The 22,530-nt window shown below is 43.3% G+C and overlaps 1 protein-coding gene across 1 annotated transcript in view; it reads right to left on the reverse strand.

Annotated features, from left to right (window-relative positions):
* si:dkey-103j14.5 (isoaspartyl peptidase/L-asparaginase) overlaps window positions 1-22,530 on the reverse strand; it is a 272,215-nt gene that overhangs the window by 166,388 nt on the left and 83,297 nt on the right. The window lies entirely within an intron of this gene.

A 22,530-nucleotide genomic window follows, 5' to 3' on the forward strand; every position in this document is an offset into this window, starting at 1 on the left:
TTTTTTTTTTTATTGTCACAGAGTAGTAGATGTGTGGAATGGAGTTCTGCCAAAACCTGTTAATAATGTGTCTATTAACTGCTTTTAAATAGAGCTGGAAAGTACCTGTTTAGGAATGGGACCTAAGGTCATTATAGATAGAGATGATCAAACGCTCGGAGGAACAGAATGGATTCGGAGCTGCTGGGACCATGGAAATGTCATCCCATGGAAAGCAGCCAATCAAAGATGAATAATGTAGGTGGGGAGGTCACATCGGCATCCTGCAGTAGCACTAATTACCTTGGGGAACAAGAGGAGAACTTGGCAGAACCTTACCTCAAGTGATTAAATAGAGTTGGGAAGAGTCCACGCACAGGGTAATTTGCTCGACTAAGTGTCCTTTTTTTAATTCCGTGCTTTTCTATGCTAGCAGTAGAATTACTGGATCTAGAGTGGGGAGTCCTAAACAGAAAGGGAACCATTTGGAATGAACCTGTAGATTTTGCTGCCAACTTCCACTTATTTTACTTGTGATATTTCTTTCTTCAGGAGCTTCCTAAATGAAAATTCACAGACATTTCTAACAGTTTACCAAGAGTCAAGAATATGCCATTGTTATGACTTGAATGTGATCTCAATATTTCTCTTGGTCCCTGTGACATGAAATTGTACTTTATGGTCCCAAAGTTCGAAGGGCTTCACTCCACTAATGCAAGTATGCCCAAGCATACCCAAACTCCCACCCCACACCCCTGAGGTCGCAAAGGGTGCTATATCAATGCAAGTTCTTTCTTTCTCTGCCCTATCCAACCCCAGGAACAATGCAGTCTTCTATTACAAAAGATGCTGCTGGATGATACATAGATTTTTTTTTATATATATCTCAAGCCACTTCAGAAGACAGGTAATTTCAGACACACCAGATCTCTTTTGTTTCAGGCTAAGCTATATGAACCTGATTTATTCATAGCTTGAATTATTTACAAAAGTAAGAATTCTAAGTGAGATCCTGAGCAATCCAATAAAATACAACAACTTGCATTTATATAGCATCTTTAGCACAACAAAACGTTCCGTGGGGCTTCACATGTGCATTATCAAGCAAAACCTGATGCCAAGCGACATAAGGAGATGTTAGGACAGGTGATCAAAATCTGGGTCAGAGGTAGGTTTAAGAGGTGCCTTAAGGGAAGGCAAAAGGTAGAGAGGTGGAGAGGCTAAGGGAGGAAATTTCAGAGCTTAGAGCCTAGGCAGCTGAAGGAACAGCCGCAATGGAGCGCTGAAAATCAGGGATGCTCAAGAGACCAGAATTGGAGCAGCGCAGAGATCTCAGAGGCTTGTAGAACTGTTCAAGGCTACAGAGATTAGATTAGATTAGATTAGAGATACAGCACTGAAACAGGCCCTTCGGCCCACCGAGTCTGTGCCGAACATCAACCACCCATTTATACTAATCCTGCACTAATCCCATATTCCGACCAAACATCCCCACCTGTCCCTATATATTTCCCTACCACCTACCTATACTAGGGGCAATCTATAATGGCCAATTTACCTATCAACCTGCAAGTCTTTTGGCTTGTGGGAGGAAACCGGAGCACCCGGAGAAAACCCACGCAGACACAGGGAGAACTTGCAAACTCCACACAGGCAGTACCCGGAATCGAACTCGGGTCCCTGGAGCTGTGAGGCTGCGGTGCTAACCACTGCGCCACTGAGGCCTGGAGGGATTGAAAACCAAGAGGAGAATTTTAAAACTGAGGCAATGCTAGACCAGGAGTCAACGTAGGTGAGCGAGCATAGGGGTGATGGTTGAACGGGACTTGCTGTGATTTAGGGTACAGGCAACAGAGGTTTGGATGAGCTGAAGTTTACAGAGTGTGCAACTGGCGAGGTGGGGGGGTTGTTAACCAGCAGAGCATTTTAATAGTCGAGTCTGGAGATAACAGAGGCATGGACGAGGGTTTCAGCAGCAGATGAGCTGAGGCAGGGGCAGAGACGGGTGATGTTACAGAGAAGGAAATAGATGGTCTTGGTGATTCAGAGAATATAGGGGTGATCTTAGAGTTAAATAAAATGCTATTGTTGTGAACGGTCTCTTTCAGCCTCAGACAAGCTTAGAAACAGCTCACAAAGAGTTAATTAAACCAATCCATCAGAGCCGGCCATTTAAATTATTCTTACAGTTGATATAAACAAACAATTTTGCTCCTCAGCAAAAACAGAATACAATCTATAATTAAGCACAAACTAACGGAACTTAATTCATCTTCACACACCATGGCAAGACAAGCTGAGCTGAGTGATAGATCGCACTTCTTTAACAGTTATCTTCAAGATTGTTTTATGATCCAATTTTCTTTTAGTTAATTCTTCGATGTTTTTCCCAATAGAAAGAACTTGCATTTCTATACCTCTTTCCACAATCTCTGGATGTCCCAAAGCTTTACAGCCAATGAAGTACTTTTGAAATAAAAGCAAAATACTGCGGATGCTGGAAATCTGAAACAAAAACAAGAAATGCTGGAATCACTCAGCAGGTCTGGCAACATCTGTGGAAAGAGAAGCAGAGTTAACGTTTCGGGTCAGTGACCCTTCTTCAAAACTGACAAATATTAGAAAAGTCACAGATTATAAACAAGTGAGGTGGGGGTGGGGCAAGAGATAACAAAGGAGAAGGTGCAGATTGGACCAGGCCACATAGCTGACCAAAAGGTCACGGAGCAAAGGCAAACAATATGTTAATGGTGTGTTGAAAGACAAAGCATTAGTACAGATTAGGTGTGAATATACTGAATATTGAACAGCAGCAAGTGCAAACCTGAAGAAAAACAACCTGAAAAAAACAGTGGGTAAGCAAACTGAACAAACTAAGATGAAATGAAATAAATGCAAAAAAAGATTGTAAAAAATGTAAAAAGGAATGTAAAAAAAAAGGAAGAAAAAATAACTAAAAATGAAAGTAAAATGGGGGGCTGTCATGCTCTGAAATTATTGAACTCAATGTTCAGTCCGGCAGGCTGTAGTGTGCCTAATCGGTAAATGAGATGCTGTTCCACGAGCTTGCGTTGATGTTCACTGGAACACTGAAGCAATCCCAGGACAGAGATGTGAGCATGAGAGCAGGGGGGAGTGTTGAAATGGCAAGCAACCGGAAGCTCAGGGTCCTGCTTGCGGACTGAGCGGAGGCGGATTCTCCCAGTTTCTCCGTCTCCGACGCATCTGCTCTGATGATGCTACCTTCCATGACGGTGCTTCTGATATGACCTCCTTTTTCCTCAACCGAGGATTTCCCCCCACTGTGGTTGACAGGGCCCTCAACCGTGTCCGACCCATTCCCCGCACCTCTACCCTCACCCCTTCCCCTCCCTCCCAGAACCATGACAGGGTTCCCCTTGTCCTCACTTTTCATCCCACCAGCCTCCATATCCAAAGGATCATCCTCCGCCATTTTCGCCACCTCCAGCGTGATGCCACTACCAGTCGCATCTTCCCCTCCCTTCCCTTGTCAGCATTCCGAAGGGATCATTCCCTCCGCGACACCCTGGTCCACTCCTCCATTACCCCCACCACCTCGTCCCCGTCCCAGGGCACCTTCCCCTGCAATCGCAGGAGGTGTAATACCTGCCCATTTACCTCCTCTCTCCTCACTATCCCAGGCCCCAAACACTCCTTTCAGGTGAAGCAGCGATTTACTTGTACTTCTTTCAATGTAGCATACTGTATTCGCTGCTCACAGTGTGGTCTCCTCTACATTGGGGAGACCAAGCGCAGAATGGGTGACCGCTTTGCGGAACATCTCTGCTCAGTCCGCAAGCAGGACCCTGAGCTTCCGGTTGCTTGCCATTTCAACACTCCCCCCTGCTCTCATGCTCACATCTCTGTCCTGGGATTGCTGCAGTGTTCCAGTGAACATCAACGCAAGCTCGAGGAACAGCATCTCATCTACCGATTAGACACACTACAGCCTGTCGGACTGAACATTGAGTTCAATAATTTCAGAGCATGATAGCCCCCCATTTTACTTTCATTTTTAGTTATTTTTTCTTCCTTTTTTTTTACATTCCTTTTTACATTTTTTACAATCTTTTTTTGCATTTATTTCATTTCATCTTAGTTTGTTCAGTTTGCTTACCCACTGTTTTTTTCAGGTTGTTTTTCTTCAGGTTTGCACTTGCTGCTGTTCAATATTCAGTATATTCACACCTAATCTGTACTAATGCTTTGTCTTTCAACACACCATTAACATATTGTTTGCCTTTTCTCCGTGACCTTTTGGTCAGCTATGTGGCCTGGTCCAATCTGCACCTTCTCCTTTGTTATCTCTTGCCCCACCCCCACCTCACTTGTTTATAATCTGTGACTTTTCTAATATTTGCCAGTTCCGAAGAAGGGTCACTGACCCGAAACGTTAACTCTGCTTCTCTTTCCACAGATGCTGCCAGACCTGCTGAGTGATTCAAGTACTTTTGAAATGTAGTCACTGGTGAAATGCAGCAGCCAATTTGCGCACTGTGTTACGACCGTAAGTGTTGCGAGGTAGGAGGAGTGCACTGTCTTTCTCTTGTTCCACTTCTCCACAGGTCACAACATATATTTAAGTGTTTACCCAGTTACTGATACAGTTAATCATATACCCTACTCTTTATCCCAGAATAAAATACACCAACCAGGTTTCTTTAATAAACAACAAAATTATCAGATTATTACAAAAGAAGACTTATCCAGTAAAGATGCAAAGCATTAACACACAGTTTGAAATATAAATGTAAATAAATATTCCCAACACACACGCACATACTTTTTTCTCTGCAGAAGTCTTTCACAAAAAAAAAAGACAAAAAGGAACGCTTTGGTCAAACACTCGTTAATTCTTGAAGAAAAAGGATGATATGTTGGGTCCCAAATGGCATACAGTCTGGCATTCAAGTACGCATAGACGGGTCACTGGGATCTTTCCGGGAACAGTTACTTTAGGCGGCATCGAGAATTAATCTGGTAGGCTTTCTAGGAGATTCTCAGGAGAAATGCAGAATCAGGGGTTTTCGCTATGACGCACTGGGATTTTTTGCAGGGTCTCTCAAAGAGGTGGACAAAGATGAGCTGGGTGTTTCTTTTAGCAGGCTACTAACCCAACTGCCATTCAAAACAGTCCACATCCTATCCAGAAAGTCAAAACCTCCTGACCACCATAAATCTTGGCATGTCACTTTTCTATAAACATCTCCAAGTCAATAAGGCTTTTGTTGTTTATTGAGTTTAAGGCATGTGACATCCAGTAAAGGCTTGTTTTCAAACAAAACCTCAAGTGTCTTCCCAGTGACCCTTGTAGAAAAAAAACACATCCATGGAACCTTTTTAATTTTCCAAATGAATCAATGCCCACAATCTTTAGCACAAGTCCTCAAAACATCTTAAGAATGGAGCACCTTCATAACACAAGATCCCACAAATAGTAAAGTGATAACGAACAGATAACCTGCTTTAGTGAACAAACCCTGCACCTGAATGGTGAGGCCTGAGAAACCCCAGATTTTGGGCTCTGTGCCTAATCTCCATTGAGCTTCAGAGTGTAGCACAATTGAAAGTCAGACCGCCTCTAGTATTACAGTGATCCTGGCGTTAGTGAGCAATGGGGGAAATGGAGAAGTTGGGGGAGGGGGTGGAGTGGAGTCAGCAGTGCCGATTGGGGAGGGGAGGTGTGGGGGCGGGGCACTGAGCTGTGGTGTTTCAGGCAGCAGCAGCAACGTGTGGGAATCAGTGTTCAACAGGAGGGTAGGGAGCAGAATGAAGCAAGAGGAACGGGGTTGCAGCCGAATTTCTAGGCCAAGACCTTTAGTCTTTGTATTTGACCAGACCAGGACACAGAGAGGGTATCAAACCTGCGACCTCCCTCGTCTGAATGCTTCTGCTCATCACGAGATAAACCTGCCCTGTCTTCAGGGAATCTAACATCATCATGATTATTTTTAGCATCCTTCATAATTTTGTGTCTCTTCCTGATAGTTCTGTTTAAGCAGTGATCATTGATGCCATAATTGGGGATAATTAGTTTAAATTAATTTATTGCACCTGACAGCAGGAATTAGCTGATTTAACATCCAGTATGTATAGTCATGAACCTAAATTGGCTGCTGTGTGTATTAAGCCAGTAACTCCTCCAATTATTCCAAATACGTCAGAGAGTTTAAATAAAACCAAAAAAGGACTAGGTAGAAAGCACACAAAAGTTAATCACTACAGATTCTAACTGCTTGAATTTTCGATGTGATATGTGAATGAAAAACCCTCTTGCAGGTTGAATAGATTGCCCTCAGAGTGGGGTGTCCAAATCACCCTAATTTCCAACAACAAACGTGAATAATATAAAGGGGAAGAAGTTGTGCTACAGTTGTGCAAAGCCATGGTTAGACCACATCTGGAGTACTGTGTGCAGTTCTGGGCACCACACCTTAGAAAGGAGAAGCCTTGGAGGGGGTGCAGAGCAGATTCATCAGAATATTACCAGGGCTGCAAGGGTTAAATTATGAGGAGAAATTCGAAACTAGGCTTGTATTCCCTGGAAGAGAGAAGATTAAGTGGTGATTTGATTCAGATTCTTAGAATTTCGAAAGGAAATGATAGGGTAGATAAAAACATTTCTTGCTGGTCGAGAACCAGGGAAATAAGCTTAAAATCAGAGCTAGGTGCTTATTTTTATTTATTGATATAGCACTGAAGCAGGCCCTTCGGCCCATCGAGTCCGTGCTGACCAAGAGCCACCCATTTATACTAACCCTACCGTAATCCCATATTCCCTACCACCTACATACACTAGGGGCAATTTACAATGGCCAATTTACCTATCACCTGCAAGTCTTTGGCGGTGGAAGGAAACCAGAGCACCCGACGAAAACCCACGCGGTCACAGGGAGAATTTGTAAACTCCGCACAGGCAGTACCCAGAATTGAACGCGGGTCCCTGGAGCTGTGAGGCTGCGGTGCTAACCACTGCACCACTGTGCTGCCCTGTTGTGTTTGATTGTTCAGAGATTGATTGTTCTGTGCTGTGTAAGACTGCTCACTATGCTATTAGTCAACCCTAGAAGGGGTATGGTTCTAAACATGAAACTAAGACAAGTGCAGATAGGTCCAGAATAAAGCCTTCACACACAGAAATTGAGAGTCTAGTTTCTTCACGTTTGGGGTACAAAACATAACACCAGGCCTTTCAGGAGAGAAGTTAGGAAGCACTTCTTACTGCAAAAGGAGGTAACAGTGTGGCAATCTCCCCCACAAAAAGCAGTAGATGCCAGGTTAATTAATAATTTAATCTGAGATCGATGGATTTTTGTTCGTCACAAGATATGGAATCAAGGAAGTTGAATGGAGTAACGATCCAGATCAGCCATGATCTCACTGAATGTTTAGAACAAATATGTTCCCAGAAAAAGAAAAAGGGTGGGACTCCCAAAACTAGAGCCCCCTGGATGTCAAGGGATGTGGGATGGGATAAGGCAAAAAAAGGAAGCTTATGTGAGATACTGAGAGCACAATACTGCAAAAAGACTAGAGAAGTATTGGAAGTACAGGGAGCGAAATTAAAAAGGAAGTTAGGAAAGCAAAGAGAGGGCATTAAAAATATTTGCAGATAAAATCAAGGAAAACCCAAAGATGTTTAATAAATACTTAGATTTCCCTGCTCCATTGGCAATGGCTCGCAGAACCTGATGTGGTGTCAAGGCCTTGGAGAGGGTGCGGAGGCGATTTACCAGAATGGGACCAGGGATGAGGGACTTCATTTAATGTGGAGAGATGGAGAAGCTGGGATTGTTCTCTTTAGAGCAGAGAAGGTTAGGGGGAGATTTAATCAAGGCATTCAGAATGATGAGGGGCTTTGATGGCACAAATATGGAGAAATTGTTTCCACTGGCAGGAGGGTCAGTAACTAGAAGGACACAGATTTAAGATAATTGTAAAAGAACTAGAGGGAGAAATGAGGAGAATTTTTTTTATGCAGCGATTTGTTGTGATCTGGAATGCGTTGCCTGAAACAGCAGTGGAAGCAGATTCAATAGCAACTTTCAAAAGGAAATTGGATAAATACTTTAAGGGGAAAAAATTGCAGGGCTATGGGGGAAAGAGCGGGTGGGGCTGGGGGGGGGGGTGGTGTGGGCGGGGGAAGTAGGACTAATTGGATAGCTCTTTCAAAGAACCAGCACAGACATGATGGGCCAAATGGCCTCCTTCTGTGCTGTAAGATTATGATTCTATTCTATTCTATTTTATGATTACTAAGGAAAGATTAGAGTCAATTAGAGACCAAAAACATAACTTGGTGACAGCTCGGGAATAGCCCCACTACTGTTAAAGCCAGAATCCTTAGTTAAAACACAACCTAATGAGCTATTTGAATATTTTAATAAGTTACCTGACAGCTACATGGGCGTACCCTGCTTGCCTACAAACCTGTAAAACCCAGAAGAGGGTGGGATAATGTTGGAATCCTGACCCAACGTCACTTTTAGGGGATTTAACTCTCTGCACGCACCCAAACCCTTGTCTGGGAAAATTCCCCCTTTTGAGTCTGTCTTCACAAAAGAGGAGGACAATGTAGACATTATTGCTAAGGAGGCGAAGTGTGAAATATTGGAAGAGGTAAGCATAATGTAAGAGGAAATATTAAGTGGTTTTGTAGCTTTAAAGTAGATAAATTGCCAGGCCCAGATGAAATATATCCGAGGCTAGTAAGAGAAGGAAGTGAGGAAATAGCGAAGGCTCTGACCATCATTTTAAAATCCTCTCTGGCTACAGCCATGGTGCTGGAGGACTGTTAACATTGTACTGTTGTTTAAAAGAGGAAAGCGATAGATCGAGTAATAACAGGCCTGTCAGCCTAACTTCAAAGGTGGGCAAATTACTGGAAAAGATTCTGAGGGACAGTATAAATCATCATTTCGAAAGACACAGATTAATCAAGGACAGTCAGCATGGATTTGTTAAAGGAAGGTGGTGTCTAACTATGTTGAATGAAATTTTGAGGAGGTAACAAAGAGGGTCAATGAGGGTAGCCCATTTGGTGCAGTGAACTTGGATTTTAGCAAGGTTTTGATAAGGCCCCACATGGCAGACTGGTGAGAAAAGTAAAAGTCCATGGGGTCCAATGTAAAGTAGCAAGTTGGATACCAAATTGTCTCAGTGGCAGGAAGCAAAGGGTAATGGATGGTTGTAAGGAAGAAAGCTGTAGACTGCAAGAAGATATCAATAGACCGGTCAGGTGGGCAGAAAAATAGCAACTGGTGTTCAATCCATAGATGTTTGAGTTAATGCAAACAAGGCAAGGAAATAGACAATAAATGGTAGGATTCTAAGTATAGAGGAACAGAAGGACCTTGGAGTGCATGTCAACAGATCCCTGAAGGAAGCAGGACAAGTGGATAAGGTGGTTAAGGAGGCATACAGGATTGTTTGCTATTATTAGTTGAGGCATAGAATATAAGATCAGGGAGGTTATGCAAGAACTGTATAAAACACTAGCTAGAGTACTGCATACATTTCTGATCAGCACATTACAGGAAGGATGTGATCACAGTGGAGAGGGTACAGAGGAGATTTATGAAAATGTTGCCAGGACTGGAGAATTCTAGTTATGAGAAAAGATTGGATAGGCAGGGGTTGTTTCCTTTGGAACAGAGGAGGCTGAGGGGAGATTTGATTGAGGTGTATAATATAATGAGGGGTCTACATAGAGTGGATAGTAAGGCCCTATTTCCCTTAGCAAAGAGGTCAATAACCAAGGGTAATAGATTTAAAGTAGAAGGCTTAGAGGGGACTTGAGGAGAATTGTTTTCACCCAGATGGTGCTAGGGGTCTGGAGCTCACTGCCTGAAAGGATAGTAGATTAGATTAGATTAGAGATACAGCACTGAAACAGGCCCTTCGGCCCACCGAGTCTGTGCCGACCAACAACAACCCATTTATACTAATCCTACACTAATCCCATATTCCTACCAAACATCCCCACCTGTCCCTATATTTCCCTACCACCTACCTATACTAGTGACAATTTATAATGGCCAATTTACCTATCAACCTGCAAGTCTTTTGACTTGTGGGAGGAAACCGGAGCACCCGGAGAAAACCCACGCAGACACAGGGAGAACTTGCAAACTCCACACAGGCAGTACCAGGAATCGAACCCAGGTCCCTGGAGCTGTGAGGCTGCGGTGCTAACCACTGCGCCACTGTGCCGCCCACAACATTCAAAACATTTAATAAAGTACTTGGATATGCACTTAAGGGGCTGTAACCTACAGACCAAGAGCTGAAAAGTGGGATTAGGCTGGATAGATATTTTCCAAAGTCACAGACACGATGAGCCAAATGGTCTCCTTATATGCTGTAAATTTTTATGATTCTATAACCTGGTTCAAGGAGCTAATTGGCCTACTCCTGTTCCTATGAGGAGCTCATGGACTTCCTTGTCACTAAGATTGAGATGATCCTCAGCAGCCTCTGCCACATCCCTCACTGCCCCTTGCCCACTAAAGCAAGCTACCCACTAAATTTCCCTACTCTAGCCCTGAACTTGTATCTTTCTCTCATTTGTCACCTATCTCCCTCATGCCCTTTCTGAGCTCAACTTATCTGTAAGACACAGTTTATTCTCTCTCATCCCTATTCCCATGAACCTGCTGCCCACCCATCGTCCCTTCCTGGCCCCGATGTTAACCAAAATTCTCAGTGGTTCTCTCTCCTCAGGTACTGTCCTTGTGAATTTCAAATCTGCCGACATAACACCCCTCCTTAAAATCCCATTATTGACCCCTCTTCTACCGCCCATCTCAAACCTCCCTTTCCTCTCCAAAGTCCCTGACTGTGTTGTCGCCCGTGCCTACCGGTCCTGTAACTCCATGTTTGAACCCCTCCAGTAAGGTTTCTGCCCCGTCACAGCACTGAAACAGCCTTTATCAAAGTCTCTGTGACTTTGATCGTGGTAAACTATCACTCCTCGTCCTTCTCGACCTATCTGCACCCTTTGACACTTGTTGCCTGATAATGCTTATAGAATTTTAGAATAGTTACAACACAGAAGGAGGCCATTTGGCCCATCATGTCCATGTTGGCTCATCGTGTCCATGCAAATCAGCCAGTGCCACTCCCATGCCTTTTCCCTGTAGCCCTGTAATATTTTCCTCTTTACATAATTATCCAATTCCCTTTTAAAAGCCACAATTGAAACTGCCTCCACTACACGCTCCGGAAATGCATTCCCGATCCAAGCCACTTGCTGCGTAATAAGGTTTTCCCTCATGTCACCTCTGGTTCTTTTACCAATCACTTTAAATCCTGAGAAGTACATTGGATTGCTTTCTTAGTATAAAATCATAAATGCAAGTTATTGTTATCATTAATCTGTTGGGGACCATGCTGCTATCCAGGTTTCCCAGCAGGATTTTCAAGAAGCAAATTTACAAAAATCACAGGCTGGAACATTCCATCCATTAATAGGTGTGTGATACAATTCCTATTGTGTGTGATGCACTTTTTATTATGTGTGATACATTTATTGATGTTGACACATTTATGGGTGTTGATAAATAGGTGTGTGAGCTCTTGCTTGGAAGAATGAATACTTTTGGTCCATGAGATAGTTTTATAACAGTCTCAGGAAGTTCTCAACATATCGTCCTAAATAATTAAAATTGAGCAGTTATCAGAAAACTCTTGAATAATGGCTGTCACTTCAACAACAATGCTAAAGCTTTTCTTTACCCTAACAGTTCAATAAACCTGCCTCCACAGGGCCAGAATAAAAAAAAAATGCTTTCATAATTTGTTGCTCAGAAGAAAAAGAGAAATTTGTTATGAGTTGCATTGCTTGAGAAAAACATGTTTAGATTTGGTGGGCATTAGTTCCAGCATTTGAATTGTAGGAGGGGAAAAATTCCAAATAGAGCCCCATCCGCACACTCAACACCTTTCATTTTTTTATCTTGTGAAATTAATCTCCAGTATTTCACAGTTTGGATAATAAATTTAACTGAACTCCTTAATGTCGCCTGCTCAATTATTATTGTGGGATGACAAAAGAATTATTTTGTAGTTCCCATTCCGACGGATGTTTTGAAAGCTGCAAAGCTCACTGAGTGCCGGGACGGTCAAGAGGTGAGACTGAAGCTGCCTGAGACTATTCCAAATAACTCAAAAAAGACACCAAAACTTGAACATGCTCTCTTAAAATTCTGATTACTGCTAGGCTTCATTCTAAATAGTGTAAAGTGCAGGGCAAACAAAAAAAACGACAGAAAGTGCTGGAAATGCCCTGACCTGCTGAGAATTTCCAGCACTTTCTGTTTTTATTTCACATTTCCAACATCTGCAGTATTTTGCTTTTACAAAATAAAACTGCTGGAAATTACAATTCTTCGAAGAGTTGAGTGCAAGAGAAATAGTTGGTGATTTCAGGCTTGTTTTCCAGCCCAGTTGGCAGGAGTAAAGGAAATTTTTTTTTTGCAGCACACAAAAAATTTCCAAACAATTACAAGTCCCTAGGAGACCAACAATTCTCACAACTTTGTGACTAATTGAGCATTCTTAATCATTTTATCATTTCTCAACAATTCTGGCAGATATTGATAGAGTGCAGACAATTAGAATAGCAGCAAAGTGTGGGCGTGCTCAGAAGAGAAACTTAACTACAATTGTCAGAATCTGTTTTTACAAAAACTATTTAGCAACATCACGCCTTCTGGATGAGCCAAGAAAGGCTCAAAGTATAGAAGTTGTTTGAAACTATTAATGGATTTCTTGTGGTGGTATCAAACTTTTAGTTGAATGTTTCCATTTATTAGTTGTAACAAGATTGGAGATGGGGGAAAAGCATGTTTTAACTGACAGTCAGGAATGATCTGATCGGGTAATGGAGTGGGAAGGCAGGGCACATTGGAGATGGATATGTCGGACGGTCAATGTCAAGAGTGTGAGGGAAGGTGGCTGGAGGCAGGACGGCCAAGCATTGAAACCTCCAGGAATACGTCCAACCAGAGCTGGCAACTCTAACCTAGCAACTGTGGCTCAGTTGGTAGCAATCTTGCCCCTGCCTCATGAAAGGTATGCGTTTAAGTCCCACTCCAGGACTTAAACAAAACAGTCTAGGCTGAGGCTCCAGTGTAGTACTGAGAGAGTGCTGCATTGTCAGAGGCGCCTTCTTTCAGATGAGATATAAAAATGAGGCCTTGTTTGTGTTATCAGGTGGCTGTATGACAGGATTTTGTAGAAGAGCTGGGGAGTTATCCCTAATGTTGTGGCCAATATTTATCCTTCAATCAACATCACAAGAAAAAAAGGTTATCTGGTCATTACAACAGATGTAAGATTGAAAATACAAGTAAGAACCAGTCTGAATATAGATAGTTCAGAGGGGAAGTGTAAAAAGAAATAAGAGAAGCAAGGAAAGAATATTGGAAGAGTCTGGCAGCTAACAAAAAAGGGAATCTAAATGTCTTCTATCGGCATATAAATAGTAAAGGAGGAGTGGGGCTGATTAGGGACCAAAAAGGGGATTTACACTTGGAGGCAGAGGGCATAGCTGAGGTACTAAATGAATACTTTGTATTTGTCTTTACCAAGGAAGAAGATGCTGCCAAAGTGAAAGAGGAAGCAATTGAGATGCTGGATGGGCTAAAAATTAATAAAGAGGTATTAGAAAGGCTGGCTGTAATTAAATTTGATAAGTTACCAGAGCCAGATTAGATGCCTTTGAGGATACCAAAGGAAGTAAGGATGGAAATTGCAGAGGCACTGGCCATAATCTTTCAATGCTCCTTAGATACAAGGGTGATGCCAAAACACTGGAGAATTGCAAATGTTACACACTTGTTCAAAAAAGGGTGTAAGGATAAACCCAGTCAATTTAACCTCAGTGATGGGAAAATTTTTAGAAACGATAATCCAGGACAAAATTAACAGTCACATGGACAAATGTGGACCAATTAAGGAAAGCCAGCACAGATTTGTTAAGGGAAAATTGTTGTAAACTAACTTGCTTGTGTTTTTTGATGAAGTAACAGAGAAGGTTGATGAAGGGGTTGCCGTTGACGCGGTGCACATGGACTTCCAAAAGGCATGTGATAAAGTGCCACATGACAGGCTTTCAGCAAAGTTAAAGCTCATGGAATAAAAGGGACTTCATAGCATAGGTATGAAGTTGGCTGATGACAAGAAACAGAGAGTAGTGGTGAACTTTTACTTTTAGGACTGCAGGAAGGTATGTAGTGGGAATCCTCAGGGCTGGGTATTAGGACCCTGGCTGTTCTTGATCTATATTAATGACGTTGACTTGGTGTGCAGGGAACAATTTCAAAATTCGTGGACACAAAACTTGGAAGTATTGTGAACTGTGAGGAGGATAGTGATAGAGTTCAAGAGGACATAAACGGGCTGCTGGATTGGGCAGACACAAGGCAGATGAAATTTAATCCAGATAAGTGACATTTTTGTAGGAAGAATGAAGAAAGACAATATAAAATAAACAGTACAATTTTAAAGGGGGTGCAGGAGCAGAGGGACCTGGGGGTATATGTGCACAAATTGTTGAAGGTGGCAGGGCAGGTCGAGAAACTGGTTAAAAAGGCATATGGGATCCTGGGTTTTGTAAACAGAGGCATAGAGTACAACAACAAGAAAGTTATGATGAACCTTTACCAAACACTGATTTGGCCTCAGCTGGAATACGGTGTCCAATTCTGTGCACCATACTTCAGGAAGGATATGGAGGCATTAGAGAGGGTGCAGAAAAGATGTATGAGAATGGTTCCAGAGAAGAGGAACTTCAGTTACGTGGATAGATTGGAGGAGCTGAGGCTGTTCACCTTAGAGAGGGGAAGCTGGAGAGGAGATTTGATAGAGGTTTTCACAATCATGATGGGTCTAGACAGAGTAGATAGGGAGAAACTGTTCCTATTAGTGGAAGGCTCAAGAACCAGAGGACACCAATTTAAGGTGAATGGCAAAAGAATGAAAGGCAACATGAGAAAAAACTTTTTTTACACAGCAAGTGGTTAAGATCTGAAATGCACAACCTGAGGGCATGATGGAAGCAGACTCACTCATGGCTTTCAAAAGGGAATTGGATAATAATCTGAACAGAAAAAAAATTGTAGGGCTACAGGGAAAAGGTGAGGGAGTGGAACTAGCTGAGTCCCTCTTGCAGAGAGCCAGTATGGACATGACGAGCTGAATGGCCTCCTTCTGTGCTGTAACCATCTGTGATTCTATGGGCTGAATTTTCATAGCTCGGAGATCTGAAGGCACGGGACTTCCAGCAACTGGCTGGAATATTGGTGTGGGACAGCCGTTGCGACAAGGTTGGTAATTATTCACTTATTAGCATTGATTTTAATATGTAAATTAATTTTTTTTGCTGAGCAGCGGTGGGAGTGGGGGTGGGGTGGGGTGGGGGTTGCCCCGAGGCTTCACCGCAGCCGGTAAAATAGGGCAGGGCCTTCCCGGCGTCAAGGGCCTCTCCCAGCGGTATTTTTTGCCCCCCCCCCGCCATAACCCCCGACATCGGGGGCTGGTAAAATTCAGCCCAATGATTAGCACATTTCTGTTTGTGGGAGTTTGCTGTGTGCAAATTGGCTTCCGCATTTCCTACATTACAACAGAGAGTACGCTTCAAAAGTACTTCATTGGCTGTAAAGTGCTCTGGGACATCCTGTAGTTGTGAAAGGTGCTATATAAATGCAAGTCATTTTTAATGTGTTGCTCAATATAAGAGTTGCTTCTGATGCTGTTGTTGCAACCTAAATACAGTTTGCACATTATTGTAAATGCAGTTTACTGAAGCAATATACCACATGGACTGGCGCAAGGTGAAACAATCTTACACATGATACTAATACTGAACGATACAGCCTCATTTACTATTTGTGATGCTACCTGCCTATTACTTTAGTGAGTAACTTCCTTCATTCCTACCCAATGGCAGTAAGAAAGATGGAATTTGTGAAGCGGGGGTATTGATTTCCACCATCTCAATCCTGCCCGCTGCACAGTGGACTTTTGACCCCCATCTCTGCTATAGTTTTTCCTCCCAACAGCCTTTGACTCTGGAAGGAGGTAACAGAAGCAGAGCCAGTGTTGAGGGACAGCTGCAGCAAGGAGATGGCATCAAAGCTGATTTCAGAAAATACAACAGCCGCAGAATTGGATCAGCCTGAAAACGGGGGTGGGCATTGCATTTCAGGATTAATCCGTGCTCTTTGCTTCCGATGCAGCATGCAAACATTGTGCTGCCTGCTCATTTTAATGATTGTAGTCTGCAGTCAACTTGAGGGCACTGTTCACTGGCTGCATGCTTGAGCAAGGGGCGCAAAATTGTGGGAGGCTAGCACGAGTTCAAGCCAGCCTGCGCCACTTAAACCAGACTGTACCTCTTAAAGGGGAGGCGCATTTTGGCTTGATCGGTTGCTGGAAGCCATTCCAAAAGTGAGTTTGACTTGACACAAGCATGACACAACATGGCATAAGACAAGCTCAAAGATTTCCCGATGCTGCACTGGAGGCCTTAGTGGAGGAGGAGGAGAGATGCCACCTATCAACAGGGAGCCAGGAGACCCTCCAGACAAACCTTGTGATGGCAGCGGGAGCAGATAGTCTTGGCAGTCAATGCCAAGAGTCAAGGTCCAAGGACCTGGATGCAGTGCCACAAGAAGTTCAATGGCATCACACAAGTGATCAAGATTAGTGAATATGTCTTCAAATGCCATATGCCACCAACTGAACCACTAACCTCACACTCTGCTCAATACACCACATCCTATCACTCACCTACCAACAGTCTCTATCAATCATGACTCATCTCATACCTAACATTTGTAGATCCACCTCACTCTCACACAGTTAGCTGCAAGCCTCATATCTATATCTCACAGCTTTCACACACTTCCAGCTATTTAATCTTCACAACCACTCACAAACACACCTCCCTCTCTCTTGCGGGACAAGATGATGCATAACGACAGGCAGGAGGAGCTAACTGGCAGGGAACAGGCACAGCTATATCTCTTCACCCCATGGAGGAGACAGTGCTGAGCATCAACAGGCTGGCCATGACTGAGGCTGTGGCCTGTGGCGGGGTTGAAAGTATTGTAGATGACGGTATACTCATACCTAATTCTCCTTCTCACATCTCACTTCCCCCTTATCCCACACTCTTGGCTGGATTCTATGAGCTTGCCACCGATCTTGGCAATGAGCTCAAAAAATGGCAGCCCACCCACAAAAATGGCAGGACGCACGCCAAAGAATCGCTGTGATCTTAAGCACGGCGGCTCATTTAAATATCCAGGGCTGGCCGCCCCTTACCCTAATCATGTGGAGAGAGTGGGCTGTCTGTCCCCGGCAATGATGTCTGCTGCCTGTGTGCAGGCGCTGGCGCCATTTTTAAAGAGCAGATAGCCCTGCCAGCTTAATTAAGTATTTAAAGAAATATACACGAAAATTAAATAAATACATTTCTTTTGCCCCTTTCCCACCCCCAATAACAATAACAATAACTATTTGCCCTTCCTCCCAAAACATTTACCTTTTATATCTGACCTTCCCCCCCCCCAACAAATTGCACAAAGTTTAAAGTTCAACCCTTGCCAACATTCCCTACACCCTTTACGTTTATTTGACCCCGTTCCCCCCCCCACCCACCGCACTGAAAATATTACCTCTTCCCGCTCCCCACCAGTGTTGCGTCTCATTTCCTCGGATGGGGATCTGAAGGTATGGGAGTGCCAGCCGCTGTGACGGCACTCGATCAAAGCTAAGTGTATGCAAGTTAATTAATTTTATGGATTTGAATATTTAAATTGTGGTCCCGTCGTCCAGTGGCCGGGATGGAGGCCACCACAGAGACTCGCCGCCACTGGGACGATCAGGCTGGGCCCTGCCGGCGTCAAGGTCCATGGCGGGTCTAATCCGGAGCCATCTTCAGGCCCCTCCCCCACCCCCCGCCACGGATCACGATGTTGGGGACTTCTTAATACCTAGCTCTCTCTTCTGATTTACAAGCTGCTGATGGTGTAAGCATGTACCTCTTGCTTTCCCCATTTCCCTCATCGCAACCCTACTGTTGTGCCTTTCTCCTTTCAGAAAACCAAGAACTGCCCCCTGGCTAGACAGTGGTGGAACAGCAAGAGGTGGAAGAACAGGAAGATAGTGATGAAGAAGAAACACCATCGCTCAAACAAACTCGCAGCCATCAATACAGATAATGACATTGCACATACTTTAGAAGATAGTGAACAGCCGGGATCTGAGACATCGGGCATGAGTGGCCTGAAGCCAGGGCAGGGGGCGAGGTGCACAAGAGTTCTGCTGCAGAGGACTCAGATGAGGACTTCGATGGGGCGACCTACAGAGAAGACTGATGGGTATGCACATTGAAATGCTTGGTGATTGGCAGGTCTGCCAGAAAACCTGCGGTCAGTGTCAAGGAGCATGGAGGAGTACGATGACAACTTTGCCCAAGGCTTTGCGCAGAGCTTGGAGTCCATCTGGTTCAGCATGGAAGTGCTGGCCCTAGGAATAAATCAGGAGACTCCTGTCGGCAGGAAGGTCCAATTATCAGCTCCTCTTCCACCCGTTCCAGGTCTGGAGTTAAAGTCTGCTCCATGTCATCAACATAGATTCACTTCAACTGAGAAGTTACCTTTAAAGCAAGAAAGCCTTGCATTTTTATAGTGCTTTCCACAACCTCAGGACACTCCAAAACGCTGCACAGCTAATGAGGTAGTTTTGACAAGTAGTCACTGTTGTAATGTTGTAAGTGGGGAGACTGCCTGTGCAGGAATGATTAATGACCCTTTATTTAATGTCTGTTGTAAATCTAAATTTCTACATGCAATAGTGTCAGGATGGGTTAACAAAGCCGAAATGTGAGCCTGGGTCAGTGCTGTTCCATCACTGCCATCAACAAGGGGGCATAACCTGAAAATTAGAGCCAGGCTGTTCAGGGGTGATGTCAGAAAGCACTTCTTCACACAAAGGGTAGTGGAAATCTGGAACTCTCTCCCCCAATAAAAACTGTTGAGGCTGGGGGTCAATTAAAAATTTTAAAACTGAAGTTGCGAGATTTTTGTTAGGCAAGGATATTGAGGGTTATGAAACTAAGTTGTGTCGATGGAGTTAAGATCCAATTGAATGGCAGGAGAACAGGCTCAAGGGGCTAAATGGCTTCCTCCCGTTCTTAGATTCCACTGCTCAACACTGATGTAAAATATTAACATTTCTACCTAATTGAATCACACAATATGAAAGATGCAGAGACCATGTAGTTAACATAGATTCATTAAAAGTGGAAGAAACCAGGTATTTAATGCAGTGAGGAATGATTGATGGTTAATTTAAACATAATGCACATATAAACTGTATTGTACAGAAAAGCCCACTATTTCCATACTTGATTGTCAGATTCATTTAATAAATTATCAATGTAGTGGTTAATTGCTGCTCAATAAACCTTATAACCAGCTGTAGTGGATATGTTACATTCAATTAGATCTGTGATAATTCTACTAGATCACAGTACCAGATTATAGACATCCTTTGAAAAGAGGGAGCCAGAAATTGATGGGCTTTCTCAAATTGTTTAGAATTGGTGGTTGAACCAACAGTAACGCAGACAGCAGTGGTTCAGGGCAGGAGACAATGAACATCACCTCAGCTCAGTCCTCTTTTGAGCAACATTTCTCACAAGCCTGATAGGTCATAGCTGATGAGAACAGCAAGAATCAGCTATAAACAAGGCAGGAGAGTTTGATGGCAACAAAAAGTGAGGGTTTAGTGGCAGCAAAAGGAGAGGGCTCAATGGCAACAAGAGAGTATTCCGTGGAAACAATAGGAGAGGGTTCAGTGACAAGCTCAATGAGGACAGCTACAAATCTATAAAAGTTTGATAAAGTAAACCAACCTGGACTTTTACAAGGAAACCACTGGACTAAGACGTCCAGCTATGAATCTGAAGAACCACAAATCAAGCCAGCATGCAAAAGTCTTTTCCTAAACTCAAGAGATTCAATAACCAATAGAAAAAATGTGGTCAAATTTGGAAGTTGAAGGGATTCAGGTCCTTCAGTTATATCAGAGAGTATGACGGACATATAACCTTCCATGTGCAGAACCAGGTTATTCTGAAGAAGAGGAGATGTCAGGGGACATCCAGAACCACTGATGAAGAAGGAACAGAAGAGAACACGGGATCTAGCTCCTAAGACTGAGGATCTAATCAACCTGAGATTGTGAGTGCCACTCTCCCAAGTTAAGGTTGTATCACTGCCATTCATTCATTGTCTAACCAGTGGCAGTTTTGTTAATGAAGTTAATCTTGATCTGACAAAAGTAACGTATGTTTACGTCTCTCCCCATAATCGGTGGTCCTTACGGATTTAACATATGATAAGAAATCAATAGAAATAATCTTTTATCTTACAAAGTCTGGTCTGAACATCAAGGGCTGGTACTATAAGTAGCCATTGAGAGAAAAACCAGATGGATGTGTCAGGTTGATCCAATCCTCTGCCAAAAACCTCAATTGTTGAACTTATTCAAGTACTTTAGTTGGGTATTCTTCCCTCCTCCCTCTTTCTCACAGTCATTTACAAGATATTGTCCCCTTTAAACATTCTGCAAGAGGGAGTTTCGTGATTAAATTTTTAAAAATGGTTTTCTTTGTATTAACTTATGCCATGAACTTCCTTATTAAATTTCAATCAATATACCAAATTATCACATATTGTAATCTGTGCATTTGTTCTTAAAATTGCTTTGTATTTTTCATGCTTTTGTCATCAGACCATGGCATTAGCTGAGGATATGTAATAATGGATGGCCCGCACGGAATTATTCGGCCAATAATAGTGTAAATCATGACAGCATTCTTCAGCATTTGTGTAACTGTCTTGCTACTTGCTCGATGCCATCCATTATTTTATGTAATATATACGATGTATTGATTTTAATTTTCCGTTTGGTTTGGAAGGCTAAATGTGTTCAACATTTGCTTATGTGACTAAGCAACACTCCTGCTGTTTAACGATGGCAGACCTGTCACTTTGACGTTAGTCAATGAAGGTGATCAGTTCTGCAACGTCTTCTTGTGCCAATAAACCAAAGTAATTGATGACATTGGCAGAAGGAAATGAGAAAACAACACTGACTCTTCCCGGAGAACTTGTAGCATTATTCGATGCTTTGTATATATTATGAATGGCAAATTTTGGAACTCACTGCCTGGCCTGGTAATTACTTTGCAGTGAAGGTCATAGTAACTACTGCACACCCGCAAATTGAACTTTCTCCTTGTCAAGTGAATGAATAGACGCAGCAACTAATTAAAATATGCAAGACCAGACCAGGCAACTGCCACAAGTAAAATGAGTTGCTCAATGGGTGCAACCTCAGCTGCACAAGGTCAATGCAAAGGTGACTACAAGTACACTTCAGCAGCGGTGGCTCAGTGAGCAGTACTCTTGCCTCTAACTCAGAAGGTTGTGAATTCAGAACCCACTCCAGGGAATTCTATATTACCGCAGTGGCTACACTTACAAAGGAAAGCACTTAATTGGCTGTAAGGTGTGGGCTTTCCTGAGGTTGTGGAAGGTGCCATAAATAAATAAGTGCATGCTCTTTCTTTGAGCAAAAAATCCAGGCTGACACTTTCTGTACTGTACTAAGGGGATGCTGCCTTTCAGATCAGATATTATACCAAGGCCCCATCTTCCCTCTCAGGTAGATGTAAAGGGTCCCACAGCACTAGTGCAAATAAAAGCAGGGGCGTTCTCCCTGGTTTCCTGGCCAACATTTATCCCTAAAACAAAAGATGTTGGCCAGGACACTGGGAATAATACCCCTGCTCTCATTTGAAAGATGGATCATTTACGCCCATTTGAGGACAGACGGGGGCCTTGGTTTAACATCTCATCCAAAACATGGCACCTCTGACAGTGCCGTGCTCCTCGATACTGCACCAGAGTGTTAGCCTGGATTATCTGCTCAAGTCTCTGGCATGGGGCTCAAACCCACAAGTGTCAGATCAGGTGGAAGGGTAGGGGTAGGGTAATTCCTTGTAGCCTTACAGAAGACCCAAAGGTGTTTTTAACCCGGTGTCAATGTTTGCCAAGATTGAAGGGGAAAGAGAACTAGGATGTAACAGGCTTAACTGAAGGGACAGGCAACCCAATATGAAGCTACAAGTCCGCAGGCAAATGATGGCAGAAGCCCTTTAGTGGACACCCAGTCAACCCTGCAAAGTGCTCCTTACGAACATCTGGGGGCTTGTGCCAAAATTGGGAGAGTTGTCCCACAGACTAGTCAAGCAACAGTCTGACATAGTCATACTCACGGAATCATACCTTACAAACAATGTCCCAGACACCACCATCTCTGGGTATGTCCTATCCCACTGGCAGGACAGACCCAACAGAGGTGGCAACACAATGATATACAGTCAGGAGGGAGTTGCCCTGGAAGTCCTCAACATTGAAGTCTCATGGCATCAGGTCAAACATGGGCAAG

This window comes from Heterodontus francisci, chromosome 3 (genome assembly GCF_036365525.1).
Source record: "Heterodontus francisci isolate sHetFra1 chromosome 3, sHetFra1.hap1, whole genome shotgun sequence".
Lineage (NCBI taxonomy): Eukaryota > Metazoa > Chordata > Chondrichthyes > Heterodontiformes > Heterodontidae > Heterodontus > Heterodontus francisci.